Here is a 26,295-nt window from a genome sequence, read left to right as displayed (position 1 = left end):
TTTTGAAAAGACTTCCCACATCCTAGAGTGGCAACCGAATTTCTCCCTCATATCTAGAAGCCCTCCAGGGAGTCAGTCCACTGGACATGAGCTTTGGAGGATGGGCAGGTCTGGCTGGGGCTCTCAACCCTCCCAGAGTGGGCAAGATGTTTTGTACTTAGTGACACTCAACAGATGCTCATGGAGCTGCCTGGATGGACAAGGTACCTGAAAGCAGAGCCCTCCTTTACTGCCATGCTCATCTTCCTACCTCAGGTCATCCTCTTGTCTAACTAACCTTACACACCTTCAGGATTACAATAATGTTGAGCTTCTAAAATGTATTATATTTAATTTAATTTTATTTTATTTTATTTTATTTTATTTAGAAATGGGATCTTGTTCTGTCACTCAGGCTGGAGTGCAGTGATGCAATCATAGCTCCCTGCAGCCTCAAACTCCTGGGCTCAAGCGATCCTTCTGCCTCAGCCTCCAGAGTAGCTGGGACCACAGGCGCATACCACCATGCCTGGCGACGGGCTTCTTTTTAAAAGGTCAATTGTGTCCTCCAACAGGGACAGGAAGGGAGATTTACATAGGAACACGTTTCAAAGAAGGTATCACAGGCTCTCTCGGGTTTCTGAGCAATATTCGCTTCCTCGGGTTGACTCACTTGGTTTCTCTGCATGGTCAAGACCATCAGCCGCTGACCTATGTGGTCTAGTCCCTCAGTTTCCTCCCACGTGGATTCTAGAAGCTTCTGTCTCCAGGTGTAGAGGGTTCCTCTGCCTCAGTCTGGGGTGGAGGTGCACAGGCATCCCGGGTCCAGGACAGAGCCTAAGGCAGAGACGGGGAGGAAAGGAGACAAGCTGAATGGAAGGAGGGTGAGAAGGAGGGAGAGAGCTAGCAGGAGTGTGAGATGACAGGAGAAGAGAAAGGAACCAAGAGGTGTTTACAATCAGGAAGGCAGCCTCTGGAGGTAAGAGGACAGGAGGTGGGGAGGAGAGAGGCAAAGCAAGAGAGGGGAGGAGTAGAAAGAGGCAAGAGAAAGAATTGTGGATGGAGAGGACCACAAGGTCCCAGGAAGGGACAGTGTTGTGCAAGAAGCCAGGGGAGGGACTTGTTTCCCGTACCCTGGGGCTGCCAGGGTTGTCCTTGGAAACAGCTCCCACAGCAAGGCTGCCCCTGGGTCAGGTCAGGGAGAAGCAGGACAGAGGGTGGGTGAACAGAGACAGTGGTGGGGAGATGGCCTCCCTAGGAAGCCAAGGACACAGGAGGAAGGGAAGAAAGGGGAGAGCGAGAAAGCCTGCCTCTCTGGGCTGGCCCAGGGGTCCCTGGGGTCCCCACAGGCCCCCAGACACAGCCTCACCTTTGTGAAACGGCCCTTCTTTCCTCCAAGCTCTGATGTCCCCCTCCCCAGTGGCCAGCGACACAGCCATGGGGGTGAAAGAACCCTTGGGAGGTGGGTGGGGCAAGGATTCTTCCACCCATTCTATAGATGGGGAGACTGAGGTTCCAACAGGCAACTCTTCCTGCCTGTCAGTGGCAAAGTGCTTAGAACAGACCCTGGGTACACAGCAAGTGCTCAGTAAATATCAGCCATGGGTGTCACTGCCAAGCCTGGACTCCTCTGCTCATTTGGATCCCTCCCAGGGTGTGCTCTCTCCACACTTCCCTGGGCCCAGATCCTAGCTCTTGTTTCAGGGAAATGAGTGTCCAAGAAAACCTATCAGGGGCACTGGCAGGAGAGGAGGAAGGGCAGATGGTAGGCTCCAGCCTGCCCGTGGGCTCTCAATCCAGGCTTCAGGAAGTCCATGTGAACTTGGGTAAGTTACTCAACTTCTTGAGTCTCAGTTTCAGCATCGGTAAAATGGAGGTGCTGATATGTTCCTGGAAGGACTAAAGAGCTAACTACTGTGCCAGCAGCTGGCACCTGTGGGCACTCAACAAACACTGGTTCCTTTTCCTTCCCTAAAGGCAGCCTTTCCACGAACAGCTCATATTGCCATCCAGGCACAAGGACACCAGAGGAGGCACGAAGCATGGGATGCAGGCAAAGGACCCCAGGCCTGTTTTGTTTCCCATGGTGCCCGATATCTAGCAAGGGCCTAGGCTGGATGGCAATGCCAAGAGAGCCCTGTGGGCTGGGGTGGACAAGAAGGAGTTTGAGTACAGGCTTCCCTTGAAATGCAAGTTGTGAAATGTCAACGTAATTATGAAAATGCAAACACAGGAACATTTGCTTATGGGAACTAATGGTTTTTAATGAAGGTAATCAGCTTAGTTAAATCAAATTATTAGCTTTGACAATAGATGTGTAAACAGGTACTTAATGAATTTGTTGATTGTCCCTGCCTGCTAAAAAGACACCACAAGAGTTGTTCTAGGCCCAGTACACACATCTGGACTCTCCTCTGTGGTTGGGAAACACGCCCCTCCACTACCACACAGACACACAGACACACAAACCTAGACACAAACACATTGGGAGCTCCCCGAGGCAGAGACTGTATCTCTCCCATCAGCTCAGAGGATCTCAAAGGGTGGGGCCCTTCTTTGATTTCTTGTGTTTTCACGTCTCCTTTTATACACTCTATCTGTGATTGCTGTCTTGGGGAATCTAAGGTTGAGGGGACAGAGTCGGCAGGAAGACGGAAGACTGTTAAGACATTGCGCTCCTGTATTCCCGCAAACTTTTGCATATATGATCTCATTTCATCCCCCAAGGACCCTTCCTACTATGATTCCCATTTTACAGCTTAGGAAACGAAGGCACAGTGGGAGGGGTGGGTTGGTGGCAGTAGATAGAGGTCCCAAGCCTGGCTGGGGAGCAACTTGCATTTATCTTACCATGGGAGTGACCTAGGGCCAGGAGGAGGCCCTCATCAGCTGGGAGGAGCGAAAAGGAAATTGCCCAGAATGAGGAGGTAGGAGCCCATGGAGGCAGAAATGAGTATTAGCAGGGGCAGTCAGAAGATGAGGGCGGGTAGGACTCAGGGCCCATTGCTAGGATTCCTTGTGAGCCAGAAGAGGGAAACTGGGCCTCGCATCTCTGGAGACACCCTGGCAGCAATCATGTCTCCAAGGCTTCTACCTAGGAATGTGTCAGAGAAGAAGTCATGGGGGCTAGTTCAGGAAGGGGTGCCCAGAGACCCCCCTCCTCTGAAACACACACACCCTCACACTCCCCATCCCCAGTATCAGCCAGGCAGGTGTCTCCCACAGTGCTGGGGGAAGGGAAGCAGGTCCTAGGGTTCTATAAATAATGCAATGGGCAGGTTGGGGGCTGAGGCAGACAGGCAGGCACTCCCAAGAGACAGCTCACCCACACCACCCTTGGAGATACCATCAGGCAGACACGGCCGCTCGCTCACAAGGGCAGCAGCAGAGACACTGCTGTGTCTCACGTGGGGCTTGCAGATGGGACTATTAGTCAGACAGATGGAGGGAGGGAGAGTGTGCTGAAACCACCTCAGGCCCTGGCCAGGTTCTCCTGTCAACAGGCCAGCCTGAGACAGTACATGGGCTCCTTCCTGATCTGAGGCTAGGGAGAGACAGAGGGCGAGGCCCTGCCCCTGCCCTAGGCTGAGGGAACAGACACAGCCCCTGCCGTCTGACCCCTGGGCTATCGGCGAAGGCAGTCCCCACCATCCAGCAGCCTGGAAGAGCCAGGTCTTATTTAGGGGAGTCACCCATCCTACATGCTGACTTTTGGAGCCTGCAATCAGTTAGAGAGGCAAAATATTCCCCATCAGGATACCTGAGATTGAGAGCCATTATCAAGAGATCTAAACCAAGGGCCAGGAAATGGGATATGGGCAGGAGGGCGCAGAGTAGGAGGATATAAGAGAGGCTTCTGGCCCATTGTCCACAGCCCCTCACAAGGGGGAGAGGAGACAGCTCCAAACGGGACAACGATGCCATGTCCATGCATCTTGTTGACCCGGCATGGAGGTGCCCGGACTCTCTGTGTCCACATCTCCCCAAGGGAGCCTTCATGAGGACTCCAGCCCATCTCCAGAGAACTTGTCCATGACCTCAGGGTGCCTGGACCGGTGTGGTGGGGCTATTTGGCAACTCCAGAATTCCTTTCCAGAAGGAACAGGTCTCTTCTCAAGTTGAACCTGGTGATTTAGAAACAGGAAACTGAAAAATTAGCCTGCCCCTGGACCCAACCCTAGGACAGGGGTTCATCGGGATGGAAGAGTCAGACCCAAGGAAGATCGAGAGAGGCCTTTTTTCAGCCCCTGGCTCCAGCCATAAATTGTTCCACCCTCTCCAGAACTCTCATCACATATTGTGCATTCCTCTACTAGTACAGTGTGTAGTAATTAAATACGTACCTCCTTCACTAGATAATGACCTACTTCAGTGCAGGGATGGTGTACCTGACTCAGAGGGGTTGCTTGGTATTTCCTGGGGTGATCAATGGGTGAAGAGATGAATAAGCAGATGTATGGATAGATGGATGGATGGATGGGTAGATGGATGGATGCACGGATGGATGGATGGTTGGCTGGCATATGGACAGATAGATGAACACTACACCCACATCCACCAGCATCTCTAGTGGACACTGTATGGTTTGCCTTATTCTTGGGTTGGAACTGTATCAGCCCCTCTCCATTCTAGCTCCATGCAACTGATCCAAATATCCACACAGGTGTCCTTGCCCAGCAAAAATCTTCTTCTCAGTAGTTACCTAGAGGCCAAGGCCCATTTCCCCCCACTCTTCTAAAATCCCACTCAGGATTGTGGTTCCATCAGAGAACTTCCACAGCCTCTTTGGCATATGAACAATGAAGGGGAAAGGTCAGAGTCAAAACTGGAGGGTCAAGAATGGAGGAGCTTCCAAGGGAAAGAGAAACAGAGATCCTGCTTCCATCCAATCCCTATCTGGTCTCTAGAGAGGAAGCAAGAGGTCACTTCAAGGGAGGGATAATCTGGGCACTCTCTATCCCCAGACCCCCTCTGACGGTGAGGCAGAACCTTCAGTAATGGGTGGAATCATGAACTAGAGTTACCCTTACCCTGCAACTAACCCAGCCCCAACCCTTAGTCTAACTCCAATAACAATAGAATAACAAACACATAGCAATTACCATGTGCCAGGCACCAGCCCAAATGCTTTACATACATTTGCTTATTTAAACCTCACAACAACCCTATGAGGCAAAGATTCTTGTTTATTCTCATCTTACATATGAGGAAACTAAAGCAGACTGAGGTTACGTGGCTTATTTAAGGTCAACAGCTAATAAGTGGTAAAGCTGTGACTTGAACCTAGAAATCCTGGTTCCTGAGTCCTTACTCTTAACTATCAGATCATCCCACCAAATGCATTCATCTCTGTCCTGAATTCAAACCCCATATCAACCCTGATGACACCCTCCTATAACCCTCACTTCATCCCCAACTCTTAGCACTGCCCCCCCAACTCATCCTTTATAATTTGACACCCTCCCCCCCCACCACATGATAGAATCCTCTGGAGATAAATTCCATTGCTAGAAAATATGAGATAAAGGAAAAAAGTAAATACCTGAAGGAGGCAAACAGACAAATCTGGAATGTGGGACATTCCACTGGGCAACTGACCTGGTTTCTGCAAGAAGGCAATCATGAAAAAAATTAAAAGGGGACAGAGTAATTCTCTAGACTCAGAAATTTAAGAATTATAACAACCAAATATGAGATATGGCTCTTGTTTGGATCCCTCCATGTTTGAATAAACCACTCATAAAAAGACATTTTTAGACAGCAGGGATAGTTTGATAGTGGTTTGGGTATCCAATGATACCAAGGAATTGGTGTTAATTTTGTTAGGTGTGATAATGGCATCGTCATCCTATAAGGAAATGTGCGTAATACTGAAGTGCAGTTGGTTCTTGTTCACAGTTTTGTTATATAAATTCACCAAAACACTGAATTAGCAAATACTGAATTATTGCTCCCAGAGGAAATAGGTGGTTAGGTTCCTATGAGCCTCTGATCACAATGTTTTCCTCAGCTGATACATAATCTTGTTGTATGTGAGTTTCTGCTTAAAGGCACCTTATTTAATATATATTGTTGATTCATTAACAGCAAGCTCATGGCCAACAGCACTGTACCTCATGACTAGATAAAGCTTACCTAACACTCGTATTTCCTCCGTAAGACACATCACAGCTTACTTGTGTTTAAGAACATCAGACAGCACTGTGATTGGGGACCACTTTAAACAGCAAAATCACCAACAAAAGGCACCAAGAGTGTGAAAAACATGGCACTGAAGAGACCATGAAAAGGACCCTTTAGAGTATGAAAGCAGAAACTGGAGGCAGAGCGTCATGATGTTTGGCCTCACCTGGGAACCTAACATCTGGTGACACATTTTTCACCAATGTGCTCATGTCTGCGAATGACCAAGAGGGCATGATGAATGTTGATTTTGCATTCCAAATGAATTTTTAAAATAGGCAAATTTGCAAATGCAGACACCATGAATAGTGAGGGTGAACTGCATTTAATAATAAAATGGCATGGTGTCTGGGATTTGCTTCTAGTCACTTCAGTGGGGAAAGAAAAACAAAAGGATGAGGAAAGGATAGATGAAGCAAATGTTGGAGATGTTGCTAATTGCGGACAGTCATGATGGGTATATGGGATTGGGGGGTCTGTTGCTTGAGGTCCTCTAAGAAGCAGGAACCAAGGTGAGATGAAAGGTGTTATTTTATTAGGGGAAATGCCGGTGGGAAAGGACATAAAGAAGGAGCCAGAAAGGCTGGGAGAGCTAACCATCATTCTAAATGCTAGTCTGACCCTGAATGAAGGAGGGAGGGAGAGAAGGCTGAGTAGGTGCACCCTGGACAGCAGGGCAGCCTTCTGAGTATATGGACAGTCGAGCAAAGCCTGGGAATGTCCCCGAGTGAAAGTCTCTGACAGAGGGTCCCACAGCTCCCATGAAGGAGCTTGCCTTAGGATTCCTGCCGCACTGGCAGGGTCCAGCCCTTGGGAGATGCGGCCTCCACACAATCAGGATGAGGGCTGAATGCCCAGCACTGGGCCTCACACACAGCAGGGCCCCTGCAGCAGGAAATCCGCAAAGCATGCTCTCTTTGTCGCCACATGGAGGTTCATTAAACTAGTCTCTACTATTGAGTATTTTTGAAATATTTTTCAATAAAAATTAAAAGAAAAAAATGAAGTGAGCAGAAGAGTGTAGGGAGGAGGAAACTGTGACGAAATTACCATGTGTGGCAACATTTGGACTCACAGCATGCAGGCCGACTGGCAGCAGACCAGCCATGTGTAATTCTTCTCCTTTTTTTTTTTTTTTTTTTGAGATGGAGTCTCACTTTGTCACCCAGGCTGGAGTGCAGTGGCACCATCTTGGCTCACTGCAACCTCCACCTCCCGGGTTCAAGCCATTCTCCTGCCTCAGCCTCCTGAGTAGCTGGGACTACAGGCGTGTGCCATTGCATCCGGCTAATTTTTGTATTTTTAGTAGAGACAGGGTTTCACCATGTTGGTCAGGCTGGTCTCGAACTCCTGACCTCGTGATCTGCCTGCCTCAGCCTCCCAAAGAGCTGGGATTACAGGCGTGAGCCACTCTTCTTATTTTAATACTATAAACTTGTGTAATAATGCCACACAGTTTCCAAATTACTTCTGTGCCTCCCCATTGAACTCTCACACCTACTTTAAAAGATGGGCAGGGCAGGCACTTGGGTATCATTGTACCTACTGGGAAGATGAGTAAATCTCTCTCAGCACCCAAACCTCACTTTGGTTAAGAGAGTGGCCCAATCACTCAGCTGAGTAGGAGTCAGGTGAGAAGGCTGTGCCCGATCCTCAATCTGGTGACCTCCTGCTACTCTTCCGTGGCCCACCCTTCTGGCATTGATACTCAGGCTGGGAGCAGGGTGCCTCCAGACCCTCACTAAGCTGCCCACACTGCTGGGCCCAATGTCCCTTGGAAGAAAGAATGCTTATCTTGTGGGATGATGAGTAGGGTTTAAAAGTCAGCCTGGTAGTGGGGCTTAAAGCTCTGAGGTCAGGGTTAAGGTTTAGACTGAAGCTAAAACAGGGTCACCCTGAGGTCAGGATCAAGGGACTGTGAGGCGGAGTGACACCCCTCAGCCCCTTGTAGGCCATGGTAGTGGGGATCAGCCCCCTACCTGGCCCACACAGCCCTCTAACTCACTCTCCTCAACCCCTCTGGGTCTGTGGACCGGAGCGGGGGCTGCATCCACACAGAGGTGCCCTGAATTTGTCCCTCAGGCCCATTTGCATCTGGTGCGCCTTGGGCTCACCCAGGAGGATTTCCCCAAGAACATTTCGTAAGCCGCCTGCCTGGGTTTAAGCCCATTGACAGCAAGAACAACTCTGGGACAAGACTTGTCCAATTCCCCACCCATTGCTACAGACTTAATTACAGAGCCCAGCTGCAGCAAGTGGCCACCTTCCGCCCCCACAGGGGACAGAGAAGGGGGGCCAGTTTGTGTTCCACTAGGAGGTATCAGCAAGAGAAATCAAGAAGCATTTCCCAATAGTACAGCCTGGGAGTGTGATTGGTCTCGATGAAACTGTGACCTCGGTGGCTACATTTTCTCAGGTCCCTGGTGCCTCTCACTTCTCTTTCTATGTACACCACCCCCACCCCAACTTGTCCCCACTGTTGTTTCAGTCTAATCCCTTATGCACCCCAAAAGAGAAAGTCTGAATGGCCTGGCACTCTGTAAAAGGAGCCTGAAGGGGGCAATGCTTAAGCCCAAGAGAGAGTGATCCCCTGGTGGGGTGGCGGGCACTGTGGCAGCAAATGTGGAATCTTCCTGATGCTGCAGAAAAGGAAGGCCCAACCAAACTATGGCAGCAATGACTTTCTCTTCTTTAATGCCTTGGCCCCTTGCCAAGGCCTCCAAATGGGCGCCCCCTTGAGAGAATGGCAAGCATGCAGGTGCTGCTGACTCGGCTGGCAGGGACGGTGCTTCCATGTGCCAGGTCATCCCCACCCCATACCTAATCACCAGCCTCGGAAAAACCTGGCAATTCCTTCCTGCCTCTCCAGCCACGCCGCCTCTGGCCCTGCCAGAGTGGGCCCTCCTCCCCTCTCTCCGGGACCTCGGCAGCAACTTTCTACCTCTTCTCCGCTCAGTGCCACAGTGCTTCAAGAGCATCATTCCCTACAAGAATAGGTCTAAATCAGCGGTGGGCAGGCTATGTGAGGCCCCCAGGCCAAATCCAGCCCACAGCCTATCTCCCTAAAGCCTCACAAGCTGCCTGGCTTTTACAGGTGAAGATTTGCCATCAGTGTGATGGTTATTCACCACTTTTACCCCAATTAAGCAAAATATTACACCCTCCCTCTCCAAAATTGTATCCTTTGCATTAGTAGACCTATGTTATTTTCTTAATGTACTCTATTGTTATATTTTAAATTTCCTCACTAAAAAGTTGTAGAAACATGCTTTCTCTCTTTTTATATAAGTGCCTATAATATCCTTGGTTTTTCCTCCTGGCCCTCAAAGTCCAAAATGTTTACTGTTTGGCCCTTTCCAGGAAAAGGTTTGCTGGCTTCTGGTCTAAACTCTTCCTTTGAGCATTCAAAGTCCCTTAACCACAAGCACCCCCTGCCAAACACACTTCAACCCAGCCCCCAACCCAACCACACTTCCTGAGTTCAAGCCCTGGCCCTTCCGTTTACCACCGTAAGTAAGTTATTTGTATTCTTCATGCCCCAGTTTCCTCATCTGTGGAATGGGGATAATGAGAGTAGGATAACTCAGTAAGTTATATGGGGATTGAACGAGTTAGTAATTATAATGTATGTAAAGCAATGCCTGCCACATAACCTGCCTATGTACATGTTTGATAAAGAAATAAAACCTCTTACAGCCCAGTGCCACCTTGAGCACTCCATTCAAGAAGTCCCATCTCCTCCATGTGGCCTCCTCCTCCTTTCACGGAACCCCTACCTGCATATCTTATCTCTGGCTCACAATGGGAGCAGTGATGACTGTCACTTTCTGCTCCCTCTGCCCTGTTTCCCGAAAGCTCCTTGAGGGCAGGAATAATGTCTTATCTTCCTTACTTCCCAGATGATTACAAAGCTGAATGTAAAATGAAGATACACACATGTAGGAAGAAGTAATTTTCAACAACTACAACAAAGAGGAGCTTTCTGAACTGAAATGTGAACGGAGCAGTGGTGAAGGGAAATATTTTCAATTTGATTGCCTGGAATGTAAGTCTTCTCCATTTCAAAAAAACAAAAAGGCAGAATATCAAATCAAATAGGAAACATAAAAGCGATATTTGAAACAAACATGGTCAGCAAAGGGAGAGTTAATCTTCTTAATATACAAAGAATTCTTACAAATCAATATGAAAAAAAAATCCTAGGATCAAAATAGATAAGTACTAAAAAGACTTAAATAGAAAAAGTGGAAATATAAATGGCTAACAAAAAAGTAAAATTGTTTATACTCATTAATAATTCACAAATGCAAATAAAAAGAACGACAATGAATAATTTAGCACATGAAATTAATAGATAGTTTTTAAAATAAGAGTATTCAGGCTTGGCCAGGGAACATGAAAATGAGCACTGCTGGTAAGAGTATCAATTGAGCAACTCAGTGAATTCAGCAATATGATTCAAAGGCCTTTAAAACAGTCTTACCCTTTGGCTCAGTATTGCGACTTCTAGGAGGCCAGCCCAAGGAAATCATCAGACAGGTGGATAAAGATTTACACACAGTGTTGTGAAAAATGGAATACAACTTACATGTCCAACAACAGGGGATTGGACAAATAAATTACGGTCCACCCATATGATGGTAGATTATGCAATGATTTAAAATGAAGTTTACAGAGAGTGTTTCATGACATGAGATACAAAATGGTACAAATAATTCAAATGTGAATATGCTTCGTAAGTGCATAGAAAAGGGACTGGAAGGAAAGAGGCACGACTCCCGAGTTCTAGGACAGGATTGTGGTGCTCGGCCTGCATACCGAGACTGTGAGGTGTCCGAGGCATGGGCATGGATTTCCACTGTGCATCACTGTGCACTGGGGCACAGTTTTGTCTGTGGTTATGTGAGAAAATGTCTTCATGTGTGGACATAGGTGTGAAAACATGTGCAGAGTATGCTCTGAGTGTGTGCACGTATTTCTTATGTGCAAGTCTTCATGTTTGAGCAAAGCAATTAGCAAGTGAAATGGACACTTCTCAGTCTGCACACCTTGATCGTAAGGGGGCCAGTAGCCATTGCCCCAATAAAAAGTGTTCAGTGCCTTTGGCCCTCAAGCTGGCCCTTGCCAAGGACACTGCCACACCCAAGCTGGGAGTCCAGCAGACCTTATGGGATCACAAGTGGAGTAGGTCCAGACCTGCGAGTTGTGATTAGATGTAGTTTGAAATCTCAAGGGCCTAAAAGGAGACTGCAGATGCTTCCTAAGGCCCTGGAGGGCCTAGATCCATGGGGCTGAGGACTGACCCTCAGCTCCCTCCGACCCAGCCGGATAACTGCCCACATGTGGCGTGATAGAGGGAAGGCCCACCCGCCTACCCCAGTTTGAGAGGAGCCTGAGCTCTTTGCACAGGCCCACACACTTCTGGCCCATATCTTCCAGGCCTTTCTGTTCCCATTCCCAGGAGGATGCCGTGTGGTGTGGTGATTTTCCACTGAGGAGTGCCTGTGCTATTGCCATCTCCCCAGGGCCAGGCTGGCTCCACCTGCTGGCCTGACTGGCGATAAGTGGGCCCCACCTGTTGCCCCCGCCCCAGGAGCAGGTGGGGGCACGCCGCCGGGGGTGTGTCAGGATCCTATCTGGAACACCCAGCCCAGATCATGGGGTGTGAAACTCCACAGACACCCCAGCACCTTCCCCAGAGTCACCTGACTGGGAATCGAACCCTGTTCTCAGGCATCTGACCTGTCTTTTCCCTCCTCTAAGGACTCACCCTCCTGCAACCAAGTCATCCTGTCCATCCTTCTGCCTCCAAGCTTGGCTGAGGTTCAACTCGGCACATGTTTGTTGAGCATCTACTCAGGCTCTCAGGAGCTCCTTCAGAACCAGGCCCAGCCACACCGGGTCTGAGTCACCAGCAGCCCTCCTGCAAAACGAGTAAGGGATGACTTAGCCAGTTAATGGGGAAATACCCACAAAACCCAGCCAAGGGTGTGCAGACTCTCAAAAGGCAGGGGGAAACAGAGAGAGGGACAGAAGGAGCTGGAGGGCTTTTCTGTGAGTGGGGAAGAGAGAACTCGGACATTCTTTCAATAGCAACTTTCGAACTCCCACTGCAGGCAGGCACATGCTAGATGCTGGCCACCAATGCCATCTTTGCCTCCTTGGAACTTATAGTCTAGTGGGGAAATAATATTAATCAAAGAAAAGTAAAGTTGCAATGGCATTAGGGAATTTAACCCAAAAGTTCACAACGCCAGGAGAGCCCACACAGGCAGTGCTTGCTCTGCTCCACACCTGGAGGGCAGCCTGCCTCTGCCCCACACCACAGGCCCATGGGCCTGGGTTTCCAGCACTGTGTTAGTGTCAGCTTTCAGGCCCTCCAAGCTCCTAACGTCAGCACAAGCCTTGATCCAGAGTTGTCCCCGTGCTGGGTGGTCCTCCCAGGCAGCAGGATGTTCCTGGTACCCCCCACCCCATGCCCTTTTGTAGCATCAAAGGGCTTCCAGACAACCCCAATGTGAAAGACAAAATGCACGTTCTAACAAACAAGCTTTGAGCAGAGCAGCAGGTGTGGAATGGGGGCTCCACAGAGAGCAGGGTCATCTCCTGGAGAAAGTGATGTCTGCGAGAGAGCTGAGTTCACAAGGTATGGGGCAGAGCGGGGATAGGGGCCAGACAGAGGGAACAGTGAGTGCCAAGGGCCTGGCAGAGAGGCACATGGCACAAGCCAGGAAGTGCAAGGTGGCCCAGGTGCTACGGAGGGGCCTAGTGGGAAATGGGAGGCAGCGTGCGCCGGCCTTGGGGACAAAAGTCAGGTTCTTGTTCCTACCCTAAGGGTACTGGGGAACCATTGAAGGATTTTAAGCAGAGAGTGACATGATGAACTTTACAACTCAACATCCCTCTGGTTACCACGTGGGGAACCAATGGGAGGCCACCAGAGAGGAGCTGGCAGACTGTCAGGAGGCTCCACAGCAGCCCAGGCCCGGGGCCCTGACTCAGAGGGGCAGGTGGGCAGGAGTGGACAGAGTCGAGAGCCGTGAAGGAGCAGCCTCCAGGGGACAGTGTGAAGAGGCAGGACACAGGGCATTGCCTATTTCAGAGGGACGCAGGGAGCACTTAAGAGTGGGTCAGAGGGACAGAGCCCTCCATGCGGAGTTCAGCCCCAGAGCCGCTCACTCCAAGCATCTGTCCTATGGGCAGATTGTGGGGAACTTCAGGGGCCACCTGACCTGGGCTCCGTTAACCTGTTGGACGTCCAAGGAGAGAATGTAGGGGATTTGGGGATTGAATGTGGAGAAAATTACACCATTATTTTCACCAACCCCTAACTCAACTTTCAATTATGTGTGGAGACAACAAACCACAAAAGTATGTAAAAGTATCTGTGACTTTGTTAGCAATAGAAATCAGATATTTTCATATCACTACAATTGAGAAGACACCTTGAAATATCAAAAACGCTCATCCCAATTCCAAAATTATTATACAAAAACTATTAGACCCGCTGCTAGATCTTGTGATGTAAATCACTAATGAGAAGCACATATGTTGCCATAGCACAAACTTGAAGCTGAGTTGCCTCCACTTGATGGCTTTTCCACACGCCACAAGCAGCCTCGATTTCACCCGCCATTCTCATCAGGGAGGAACAAGGCAGCTGGTCAACCCATGATGGCTAATAATTTGGTGATCTCAATAAACCGTTAACATTTTGGCTTATCTTTTATTCAGGAGAAATGGAAAGAAACAGGTTTTCAAACAATATAAATTACATATGTTTTTATGTTCAGAATAAGGAATTAACAAGTTGAGGTAATGTAACATACTTTTCCTTATTTGAAATTGTCTTCATTTTATAATCTTCCCACTTTTTATAACTGGCCACTTATAGCCACATCCTCTAACTTATATACACATCATTACTAAGGCTTATTTACAGCATATTTAAAAATTGTTTTATTCTGGTTCGTGGTCACTCACTGCCAACACCTCAAGTTTTTTTGTTTTTGTTTTTGTTTTGTTTTGTTTTGTTTTTAACAGGGTCTCACTCTGTTGCCCAGGCTGGAGTGCAGTGGCATAATCATGGCTCAAAGCCTTGACCTCCCAGTTTCAAGCAATCCACCCACCTCAGCCTCCTGAGTAGCCAGGACTACAAGTGCCCCTGGCTACCACCACCCCTGGCTAACTTTTTATTTTTTGTAGAGACAGAATCGCACTATGTTGTCCAGGCTGGTCTCAAACTCCTAAGCTCAAGGGGTCCTCCTGCCTTGGCCTCCCAAAGTGCTAGGATTACAGGCGTGAGCCACCATGCCCAGTCTGCCTGAAGATCTTGGTCTTTGTTTTCCTAAACTGGATCTGTTTCTGAGAGTCACGTCAAAGACTCTAAGCTTTATATCACCCCTTCTCAAAAAGCAGAGCCGTATGCACCAGGTATTATTTGGTTGCAGGATTTGGGTTGGTTGCAGCTTTGAGTCTGGGTCCCAGGTGAGAGGCGTGGCATGTAATGTGCCATGCAACATGTGCATCCTTATTGCAGAAATACACAATCAAAATAGGTTGGCACAATGTTTTCTTTTTTTAATTCTACTCCAGGGCGTTGTCTACGTCAGTGGGAGTGAAGCTTGTTTGCATTTTATCAGTTATAGCGATGTGGTCACGTGAAACCTGAGTTAGGTAGCGTCCTATTTCCAGCTTGAACCGTTTGTGCCCACTACTGACTGGCTACCTGACAGGTGCCCAGATTGCCTTTCTCTGAATTAGGTTCTTCCTGCCGAGGGAAACTGGTTTTCAAAAACCCTCTTCATGGTGCCCTGAATCAGCCCCTGCACCCCCTATACTAAGAAGCCCGAGACCCACCAGGAATTTGATTGAAACAAGGCAAATCTGAACTAGCTGTTAGGGCATTGGTAAAGAGTGAGGATGGATTATTGTGGAGGCTCCAAATAGACACGGTATTCCTATAGCACGGGTATGAAGTGGCCCAAGGTGTCTCTGCTACCCCACCTTCCCTTGAGGTTCTCCGGTCACCCTCTTCTCTGCTCCCACTTCCCCCAGCCCCCTACCCAGGGAAGAAACTATTTGCTGGTGCCATTTACAGCGATGGGTGCAGCAATATCCTTTCAAGGAAATTCATCTGTGGTGAGGGGATGTGCCCTGTCCGAAAGTGTGAATCACCTCTGCTGGAACTCTGGGCACCGTAACATGCAATCAGGGGCTCTTTGGAGAGGAGACTTCTGCATATACCTCGAGGAATACACAGTCCGCCTGTCTGTGGGGTTGGCCCTCCCTCCAAGCCCTGATCCTTCTTGAGAAAGACTCTGGCTTCCTAACTTCCCACGATCTCTATCAGTAAGGTAGGTATCCTGCGAGCGGCCCCTTGCCCTGTTCCCTGGGAGAGAGGACATGACCCAGGAAGTCTCCAAGTACAAGCTGTGCATGGGGAAGAGGAGCCGGCCGGGGCTGAGGAACCAGAGGAGTTAGCGCAGGAAGCCTTCCTGGGGGAAGAGGGAGCAGCCCTGGGCCCCTCACCAGTACTGTCCCGAACATTCCATAGGCATTCGGAAACTTCTGCAACCCGACCCTCCTGCCCACCCATACACATACCTTACGTTCCTGGCCCCTGAATACAAGTTCATCCCATTCCGCTGGCTGCTTCCCTGTCCAGAACGCCTCCTACCCACCTCGCTTCTCTGATATTCTTGTGATAGCCTCCACGGAGTTGCTGCTGGGCTCTCAACCCACTCAAGGCTTCTCCCACGGCCGCTCTCCAGACCTGGCTGTGCAGTTGTCCTCGAGGCTGTTCTTCAGTGTCCATGCCTCCTCCTTCTCCTGTTACCCACAGTGCAAGGGGAATCAGACTTCTTGAAGGTCACAGCTTCCTTCCCTAGCTCAGAGAATTGGGGCAAAGAGTTGGAAATGGCGACCAGATGTGGGGACAGTAGTGACTGTAAATGGAAGAACTCCTGTGTCGGACAAGCCTGGGGCTGTACCCTGGCTCCCTGTTTCCCAGCTGGGCCCTCTTGAAACAGCCTTTCCCTTCTCTGAGCCTCAGTCTTCTCATCCACAAAATAGGACTACCCATATTTGAAAGTGTTTTGCAAACTGCAAAATACTGAATATCAGAATGGATCATTACTCAGAAATGGCTGGCCCCATGGATAGATAGACAAGTGAGTGAATTCCAGGCCAGGGCAGGGATTTGGGGCAGGTGTGGGTTGCTGCCTGCCTTACCTGTGCATAGGACCAACCCCGGGCAGGAGTTCCTATTTCTTCCCCTGGAATCCAGGAATTTGCCAAACAGGCAGCTCTCACCTGGAAAAAAAGTGACTCAGGCCTCCAAGAGAGCTGGGATGAATCAGGAAGGCAGGGACTGAGTGTGGGGCCCCCACCCAGGGGCCTGGGCCTCTCCCAGCAGGAAGAACATGAGCCGGTCCCCAGCTCTCACTGGGTAAGAGGGCAATCCTGCCAAAATGTGCCCCTGGCCAGCCAATGGGGCACAATAATCATCAACACCACACTCACTCCCACATTCCAGACCTGTCGGGGCGCCTTCACGAGTGCTATCTTGTCATGCATAATCTCTGAACCCCAAGTCAGGGAGGCCCGGGTTCCAGCTCTGCTGCTCGTCCTCGGTGTGCACCCAGGCAATCACGTAGGCCTAGTTTCCTCCTCTGGTAAAGGGGGTGGTGGACTCAGTCGGCCCCAGCTACTCCTCCTGACGTGGGTGTGGATGGGAGGCGGTGGTTGCAGGAGACAGGAGCACCTGGGAACAGCCCGGGGTTGCAGCCCCAGCCCTGCCATTTGCCAGCTGTGTGGCCTGACCACTTGCTGCTCTGCTTCCTCGGCAGTCCCTAAGAGTCCATCCTGCTCTGACAGGAGTGTGACCCGAGTGAGGTCCTCAGCTGGGACCTCTCTCTCCCTACACCTCCCACTGGCATGGCCAGCTGCTGTCCCTAGAACTCTGCCTAGAATGCATACTAGGCAGCTCAAACCCCGCATGCCCGATATCAAACTCTGATCATCCTCAAATGCCACAAAAGAACCTCCTTCACCCTGTATCCCAGTAAAAGGCAGCTCCATCCTTCCAGTTGCTCAGGCCCAAAATTTGGACTCCTCTCTTTCTCTCTACCCCACAGCCAATCCAGCAGCAAATACTCTGGTGCCACCTTCAAAGCAGATCCAGAATCCCACTGATGCTTGCTTCACCTCTTCTCCCTCACTGGTCCAGGTTCTGTGGTCCTCTGGGCCATCAAGGAAGCCTCCTCCGGGTCACTCTGTCCCACGCTTTGCCCCCCACCATCACATTCCCTGCTGCAGCCAGAGGGATCCTTCTAAACCTCAAGTCAGGTCTGGTCCCTTGGGGCCCAAACTCTGCAGAAGCTTCAGAGTAAAACCCAAAGCCTCGAGGGCAGTGCACTGTTCTATTCTTGCAATAAAACCAACTCGGTTTTGGAAAAAAACTCAAAAGGCCTTACAATGGCCGACAGGGCCCTGCACGCTCTGTCCTCCGTTACCTCTCGGTTCTCAGGTCCTTCTCCCTCCGCTCCAGCCGAAAGCACCCCTTGATGTCTTCAGTTCCTGTCTCAGGGCCCATGCATGTCTTTCTCCCAGGCAGCCACACGCTCCCTCCCTGACCTCCTTCAAGTCTTGGCTGAACCCAGGCTCTCCTTGGCCTCCACACTTCCATTGCAACACCCTTCCCTGGCAGCAGCCCTGATCCACTTGACTCTCCTTTGTTTTTCCCCAAACCTCATATGACCTTCTAACATACTCTGTCATGCATCTATGTGTGCCGTTTATTGTCTCTCTCCTCCCTCTAGAATGTTAACACCAGGAGGGCAGGGCTTTCTGTCTATCTTGTTCTTTAAAGGATCCTTAGCATCTGGCACACAGTATGCGCTCAGTCAATACTTACAGTGTGACTGAGTGAACAGACATCAATAGACTGTAATGGGAAAGAGAACTGGTAATCTGCCATTTCCTAACTGTGTGACATAATCTCTTCATGCCTCAGTTCACTTATTTGTAAAATTAAGTTAATAATGGTACTTGACTCATGGGGCTGGTGTGTGGATTAACATGTGCTCAATAAATATTGACGGTGACCATGATGCCATCTGCAGAACATCACTAGGAGGCAGGTGTGTCGCGGCCCACTGAGCCCCTTTCCAGGTCAGGAGATGTGCCCGGAAAGCTTCCCTCAGCTCACTCGGCAGGCTTTTCTTGCCCAGAGCCTAGGGAGGGCACCCCAGGCTAAGAAGCAGGACCCTGCTTCAAGGAAGTCAGAGCCAGCCCTGACTCACATGCTCGGTCACCCTTGGATGCTGGGAGTGTGGCATGGAGGAACCCAGGCCAGCAGGGAGGCAGTGGCCAGAGAGCATGGGGCCTCAGATGGGTAGTGGGTCTCTCAGGGGTCAGGGGACAGTCATTTATAAAACAGATTTCTCTTCTAGAAGCTGACAGTAGGTGGCCTTCCCAGCCTGAGCAAACTCTCCCGTTTCTTCTTTGAGCAGCAAGATTAGTGGGCAAACCAGCTCTGACCAGAGAAATCACTAAATCCACCGTTTGGCTCAAGGGAGCCTCAAAGCAGCCCCATAAGAGCCAAGGTCAGGACCCTTATCAAATCCATTTAACACTTAGATAAACAGAGGCCCAAGGGGCAAGAGAATCTTCCCAGGGTCCCACTGCCAGAGAGAGGTGGAGCTGGGACCAGCAGTCAGAGCTTGAGACCTTAAACCCCGGCCAGTTTCTTTCCGCAGAGAGCTGCCTGCCGTTTGAGCCCAGGCCCCTACTCCCTTTCTCCTCAACTGAAGATTGCAGCTGCAATTTGTTTCCAGGTGTTCAGGCCCCAGAAGACTCACGTTTTCACACCCTGTCGCTTGAGGTTTTCTCCATCCAAGGCAGAAAGGTATAGGATGTTTGCATGAGTCCCTCTTGATGGTTTATGAGTTTCTCCAGGCCCCATTAATTGACTTATGATTTATACTCTACCTACTTCCAAAGAGGACATGAAGTAGCTTACCATAAAATACATGCATGTAATGCTGCTACTAACAAAAAATGATAATACATAAAAATTCAAGAGGAGAAAGAAAGACTCAAATATGCCAAACACAGGGGCTAACAGAGATCGTGTGATTAAGGGTTAACTTTCTATCTGGGCTCCTAGCAGCTAAGGTACAAGTTGGGTGCAAAAGTAATTGTGGTTTCTGCCATTAAAAGGACACACTACTTTTGAAATCAACCTAATAAAAAGGGCATCTTCAGGAGGCACTGAACCATCTTTTCATCCTCCCCCAGCACCTGGCGTCAAGGAAACCCTTGAAGAATGCTTGAGGCTGACTGAAAACGTGGGTGGCAGCCTAAGTTCATGACTTGCTTTGGCCAAGTGACCCCACGGGGACCCATATCCTTACTCTCTGGGTCCCTCCCCAGAGGTAAGTCCTGGGGCACGCCCTGGGTGCCTGTGTGGCTCTCTTCTCCGCCCACAGGAAGTGTGACCCCGGATCATGACGTCATGGCTGACCTTGGCATCTGTCCTGCTGCCTTAATGAATCAGGCCTCACTAAGGAGAAAGCCCCAAGTGGCCAACAGGAGTGACTCAAAATGACTTAATTGATTTAATTAATTGAAAAGAGAGGAAAAGAAACCAAACCCTTCTGAGGGCAGTTTGAGTACCTGCTTGGGCAATGAGTGCAACGGAGATGCCCCCGGCCTGGTGGCTCAGATTCAGGAAACACGTCTCACTCTGGCCCCACCCTAGGGTCCATGGTGCCGGGGCAGGCCGGGCCCTGATCCTCACCGTCTCAGGAGAACCAGGCAGCCAGGGATCACAGCAAGGCCATCCACAGTGGAGGATCAGCCCTGGCTTTTGTGACTTAGCCTTCAAGAGCCAGGCCCTGGCAGACGTCACCCTCAGAAGCTTCCTGTAGGGGGTGGGCTGGGTCAGGCAACCCAGGAAGGACGGGTAGACACAAGCAGGTAAGGCTGGGGGAGGAGAGGCTTTCTTACGGTGAAGGACAGAGAAGAGCTCTGTGGAGAGATTGGGCTGAGCCCTGCAGGCCCAGAGTCCCTGTGAAGCTACAAGGAGCAAGGGCGGGCAGGGGAGGCTAGATTAGACATTGCCTTCTGACCCTCTTCAGTGAGAAAACCGTGCTTCTGCAGGGGTGAAGATCTCAGCCTCACTGAGCTACCGTGCCCTGTGGAACCCCTGATGTGCTAGGGACAGACTATCCCTGACCACTAACATCTACTGAGCACGTACAAGGCCAGACATGCTTGGGGCTTCCCAGAGTGTAGCCCATTCCATCCTCATCATTCTGCAGTAAGTAATGCCACTGGCCCCGTTTTGCAGGTGAGGAAACTGAGTTCAGAGAGGTTCAGAGATTGGCCCAAAGACACACAGCTAGTAAATAGTGGAGCCAAGGTTGGGGTCCAAGTGTGTTCAACTGCAGCACCCAAGTTGCTCTTAGCCCCTCCTTGGGCCCCCCCACAATGGGTGACTGAGACACAACTCCTGATCATGGGGCTCTCCCAGTCTGATTGCCGTGTTCTGTCCTACAGAAACTTGGTCCAGCTGGGAAGCTTTGTTGCTGCTCTTAGGAAGCCCCCGGAAAAGTGGCTAATGGCAGGGCAACAGTGGTGGCGGGGGTTGGGGGTTCCCTTTCATCTGGGAGCTGTAGCCAGCAAGGGCTGGAGGAATGATGCTCCTTAGTGGGCATCACTGAGAAGTGGACTAAAGGGATAACACCAGCAGAATCCAACCATATCTTCTCTAAGGCTGACGCCTCCTCTCCATGTGGGCATCTCCCAGCAAGGGGGGCAGACAGGCACTCCCCACCTTCAGGGAGCCAGGCTGCCTGGCAGGCGGAGCACTTCAGCCTGGAGCCAGGAGATCTGAAGGGAGGGAGATGCAGTGCTGAGAGGAGATCAGCCCAGAAACCCCCTGAGTGTCTTTCATGTCTGTGCAATGGGTCCATCTGCTGCCAGGGCCAGAGCCCAGTGGAGGCCAGAACTGCAACTGTCTGAATCAAAGCCAGTCCATGGCCAGGGTCAGAGGTCAGTCAAAGATCAGGGTCATGCATTAGTCAGAGGCCAGCTTGAGGTCTCAGCTATAGGTCAAGGGTAATGGGGCTGGGATCAACTTTTAAGCAGTGGGCTGCAGAAGGAAGAGGCTGGGAGGTCTCTTGAACAAGGTCTGGATCAAGAGACTACAGTGAGTCACCAGGGTGACCCCTGGGGTCCTGTTGGCTGTGGTCAGCTGCTAGGGAGCGAATGCAAGCCAGGGCTGCGGATGCTCCAGGGGTAGGCAGGGGCCTGCCTGCAGATTCCACGCCCCTCATTCCTCCTGGCTGAGGTCATTCCATTGGCCCAGCCACCCCAGCCTGGGAGGGGAGGCAGAGGTTCTGAGGTGGTTCCCCCAGAGTACCTGTGAGTCATGATCCCTAGGACTGCAGCTACTGGGCCCGGCAGATCGGGGTACCCCAGGACGCTGCTCCCAGCCCCAGAGCCTCATGTGTCACCAACCGAGAGTCAGTTAAAGGCTAAATCCTACTGAGACTAAGCTATGGGCCAGACACTGTTCTAAAGCTTTATATACATAGTTTATTTTAATCCAGTGATGTGTTATTACTCAGTTTATAGATGAGGAAACTGAGGCACAGAATGGTTAAATACATGATTCTGGCACTTAAATCCATGCATGGCTTTAAATGAGGCAGCCAACCTCACTCTGAACCACAATATGATTTCGGAACAGGATGAGACTAACCCTGCCCCAACCCCACCAACTCAAGCAAGCTGTGGCATTGCTAAAGGGCTGCGGGCATGGGGACTGCAGACTCCACATCCCTACCATGCTACTTCCTCATAGAAGAAGCTTAAAGCCAGAGTCCAAATCTCTAGGGATGAAATTCCAGGCAGCAGCAAGTTGAATCATTGGAGCAGGGTGGACTCCTGGCAGCATCAGCCAGGAGTCTCCATTTTTCTTGATCCCTGAAATGCCACCATCTCCATTTGTTTCTTTTCTATTGGACATGGGGCCTTCCAGCAGGCAGCGTACCCTGGGAGGGACTCCCAATGCGATGTGCTGGCCTCCCAGCAAAGTGGGCTAAGAAACATCGCACTTTGGTGGAGCTGTGAAATGCTTTGGTAACTGCACTTCTATTTGATGTAATGGGGTTAATGAAACTGGGCTAAAATACAGGATTCTCAGGATATGGGTTCCCAAAGGCAGGAAAAGGGATCAGTAAAGACAGTTAAAGGACAAAGGACCCCAGGGGCATCGCATTTGATCAGCAGTTTACCCATTCCAGGCACTTCCACAGGTACCTTCATTAGAGTCTCACAGGCAGGAGGTGCTAAAACTGAGATTATCAACCTTTTTCACAGATGAGCAAACTGAGGCCCTCGTGGGGTAAGTGTCGAAGACGCATTGGAGGCTCCTCTGCAGACATTCCACGCTGCCCCCTTCTCTGTTGCTGGGAACTCCAATTTTGCCTGAAACTCACCATCCCCAGTGTGTGAGAAGGACGCCCCCACTCAGCTCCAGGTTCTCTCTATTGGCTGAGGCCAGTGGCTTGCCACCTTCCCAAACCCAATCCACCTTTGAGAGAAAATATTTTGAGCCATCCCCTTTACTATCCTGAAATGAAATCCATAGGTAATATAATTTCAAAGGGAAGCATCAGCGCAATGCCTTTAACATAAAGGAGAAATATAAGAAGGGTAATTTCTAATGAGATAAACATGTTTTGGTGTGCAGATGATCAAACGGGACCACAGCACAGGCTGCACTGTGCCGGTGGCAATGCAGACCTCCTGGGGCGCTGCAGCCACTTACACCCCATGGAGCAGCACTGCCAACACTTTGGGACCTTCAGAAGTGGCAGGAGGCTCTCAGTCAAGCTCCAAAGAAAACCATGGAGTATTTTCTCCCACTGTACCTGGTAAACATTGGGCAAGGACGCTTCTATAAAGTGGAGTTAAGGGCCTACGCCTGGATCATAAAAAACAGGTTTCTCACCTTCATGAATGACTGACATGACATTAAAGGTCACAGAAGGGACAAATTATTCTATGCAATGCAGGACATTCAAACTTTCCCTGCACCCTCCCCAAACCCCTCCAAATGCCATCACTCCAACAGTCACAACATGCCCGCAGCTTTCTTCTGTGAGCCAGTGCTGTAAGCTGATGACACAGTCATCTATCTCCTTGCCTGAGTATGGCCAACAGGACATACGGGGGTGGGGGAAAGTTTTCTCATGATTGAGGGGAGAGAGAATTACCCCACTTGTTTACCAGATGTCATTTTATCACTGTCCACCCTGAGGGAGACATGGCCAACTGCTGTGTTAGACAGAGGAAGGATGGAAAGCTCCCAGGCCCCTGAGAGTTGAGGGGACTATCGGCCTGCAGATCCATCTGCCCCGGAACCACCCTGAGTATGGACTCTGCTGTGTGAGGCAATAATCCCATCTTGCTTAAGCTACTCTGAGGTGGGCCTTCAGTTGCTTGTTCCCATGGATGTTCAGATACAAGAAGTGGCTTTTCCTGACCTCACAGCCATTCTGGAAATCAGAGCTCAAGTCTCCTGGCCTCAGATGTGTTCTCTCTCCACCTAGTCCTGAGAGATGGAAGCAACCAGGCAGGGTCACTGCTCGGGAAGCTTTCTGGAAAGGAGGCCTCTGGGCCTTCCCAATGGGGGGAGACTCTGAAGGGGCAGAGGTCCTGGGGATGGGAAGGGGACTATCCCCTCCCCAGCTCCTTCCCTGACTCAAGAGACACTAGGATTAGCAGCCACATTCCTCACTAATGTCATCTTTTATGCTTTCAGTGCTTTACAGGCGCCTATTAGAAGACAAGCACTCCACCCAAAGGTGTCTGCCCAGCAGCCAGGACTCCCTAAGTGTGACACAGAGGCAGCACCAGCCTCATCTGCAGTGAGCGTCAAAGGCCTCCCTGGGGAAGCCCTCAGCACAGGCCCCAAGGGTATGAAGGAGTAGGCGGTATGGAAGTGGTAGAGCGGTGGTCAAACCCTCTGAGAAGACCCCACAGTGATGGAAACACAGCAGGACACAAGCTCCTGCTTGACCTGCATCCATCCGCCATGGACCTGCAGATGGAACTGCCGTGCAGCACCTACAGACCTCAGTGCAGATTCTCAGCTTTATCCGGGTTCAAGAGGAGCCATCCAAGGTTTGAAGCACAGGGTGACACAGCCACTTCAAGTCCTGGTTTCCCTCAAACCCTTGAGCATCTCCACAGGCCTCCCACTGCAGAACCATGCTGTGGCCTCGAGTTTGGTCCTCAGTGGGAGCCAGCATCTGCACGGCTGCCTTCATGGACAGGGATAATGTCCCTGGTCCAAGTCTTCCGGCCCTTGGGTGTCAGGCGAGGAAGCAGGACACACTCTAGCCCCGAGTTGCGTCTCAATACCTCACTTGTAACACATCATTCCCATGCTTAAGAAGACACCATGGCTCCCTACTGCCCAAGAGGTCAATTCGAAGTCCACCATCTGCACCCAAATGGCCTCTCAACCTTTTCCCTTTTGTTCACAAACACCAACCCCGAGGTCCCAGCAAGCTAACCTCACAGCGCCCTCAACATTCCCACCTCCACACCACTGCCTACACTGCTTCCCCAGCCTGGAATGGCTACACCCCACAGGCACTCACATCATCTACAAATCCCACCCATCTCTTAACAACTGGCCCTCCTCTCACAAACGTCCTAATGATTTTCCAGCTCCTGCCGCCCTTGACAACTCCTCAGTCCGCAAAACAGTGGAGATATTCAGCTACCTACCATCAGTCTCAGTAATTACCTTGAACAGTCTCTTTCATCCTGTATTGCTTTTCACATTTTCAGCATTTGTGTTCTTGCCCACCCCCCACTCCACTGTAAACTCTTGGAGGATACAGACCTGTCTTACTCACACATTCCCAGCACCCAGCATGCTGTTGGCACCCACCTGCTAGGAGCTCAGCGAACGTTCTGTGGTTTTGAATTGCTTTTGCTCCGAGGAGTGACTCAGTGATGAAATTGCCTATACAGAGATAACTCGGTGGGGGGAGGTTGAGGGAAGAGTCCCTCCCTCGAATTATTATCATCACCAATGAGTATTTGTTGCATGACTTTGCAAAAGTAATTAGGGAGGAGATTGTTCTTCTAGTCTGTGACGATGGAGTGAACTCCGCAAGCAAGAGATGCAAATGGAACAAGAGAGAAGAAACAAGACATGGGATGGAGAATGGGTAGTGACAGAAGTAGAGACTTGGAGAGGGAGCAAGACAGTGACAGGGACAGACAGAAACAGAGCCAGGGAAGGAGGAGGAGAGGCACATGTGGAGACAGGCAGGGACCCAGAGAGACGAGCATCAAAGAGGGCAGAGAGGGAGAGAGGAAGACCAACAAAAGCTGAGAGAGGCAGAGGGCAGCAGGGGAATGGGCCCCTCCCTCCCCAGCTGCTTCCCAGCCAGGCTGGGCTCTGCATCCTCAAAGCCACTCCTGAAACTCCCACATGTTGGGACACGAAGGCCAGGAGGAAGGCAGCCAAACTGGAAAGCAGCCGAGGAGCAGCTGCCAGGCAGCCATGCACCCAGGAAGATGGCAGTGATGAGGAGACGTTGTCCTGTCCCATGGCCCCACCATCATACCCCCCCAACACACACACACCTGCACACACACACATACGCACACACTGACCCAGCCAAGGTACACTCCTGCACTGGCTGGCTGAGCTTGGCTGGATGAGGAGTACTTTTTCAAGGCTTGACTCAGGTGCCTGCTGGTGACAGGGAGAGGGAGTGGCCCAGCTGAGACCATGGAAGCTGCGGGGGTAGGGGGAGTCAGAAATGAAAGGAAAGCTGGGATTAAAGTTTCAGTAACCTGCCTCGAAAGTGCCCAGGCATTGTGTGGACCAGGATTCCTGGGTGCTGAGTAAGGCAGCCATCCCAGTGTGGATGAGGAGAGGAGAAGTGCTGGCCACTGGTTGGTGTGAGGTGGGCAGGGGGATGGAGAGTCTTGCAGGGGACTGTGGCCTCCTCATCACCTCTTCCCACCATGCAACACCTTCCTCACAGTCCAGGCACCCATTGATTGAGGCCTCAGACCCCCGCTACTAAG

At 50.6% G+C, this 26,295-nt stretch overlaps 1 long non-coding RNA gene across 2 annotated transcripts; it reads right to left on the bottom strand.

Annotated features, from left to right (window-relative positions):
- Positions 1-368: 368 nt before the first annotated feature.
- On the bottom strand, positions 369-25,193 carry LOC129030346 (uncharacterized). Of its 2 annotated transcripts, none has more exons than XR_008500622.2 (4): positions 25,142-25,193; positions 15,846-16,048; positions 11,933-12,085; positions 369-816 (listed from the first exon to the last, which is right to left on the bottom strand). It is a non-coding gene; the product is annotated as an uncharacterized LOC129030346 (long non-coding RNA). The 2 variants fall into 2 exon arrangements; XR_008500623.2 differs by lacking the exon at positions 25,142-25,193 and adding an exon at positions 16,396-16,467 and having other exon boundaries at positions 377-816; positions 15,846-15,993.
- Positions 25,194-26,295: the final 1,102 nt, after the last annotated feature.

The sequence above is a fragment of the Pongo pygmaeus genome, chromosome 12 (genome assembly GCF_028885625.2).
Source record: "Pongo pygmaeus isolate AG05252 chromosome 12, NHGRI_mPonPyg2-v2.0_pri, whole genome shotgun sequence".
NCBI lineage: Eukaryota > Metazoa > Chordata > Mammalia > Primates > Hominidae > Pongo > Pongo pygmaeus.
This window is presented reverse-complemented; position numbering and strand designations above follow the sequence as displayed.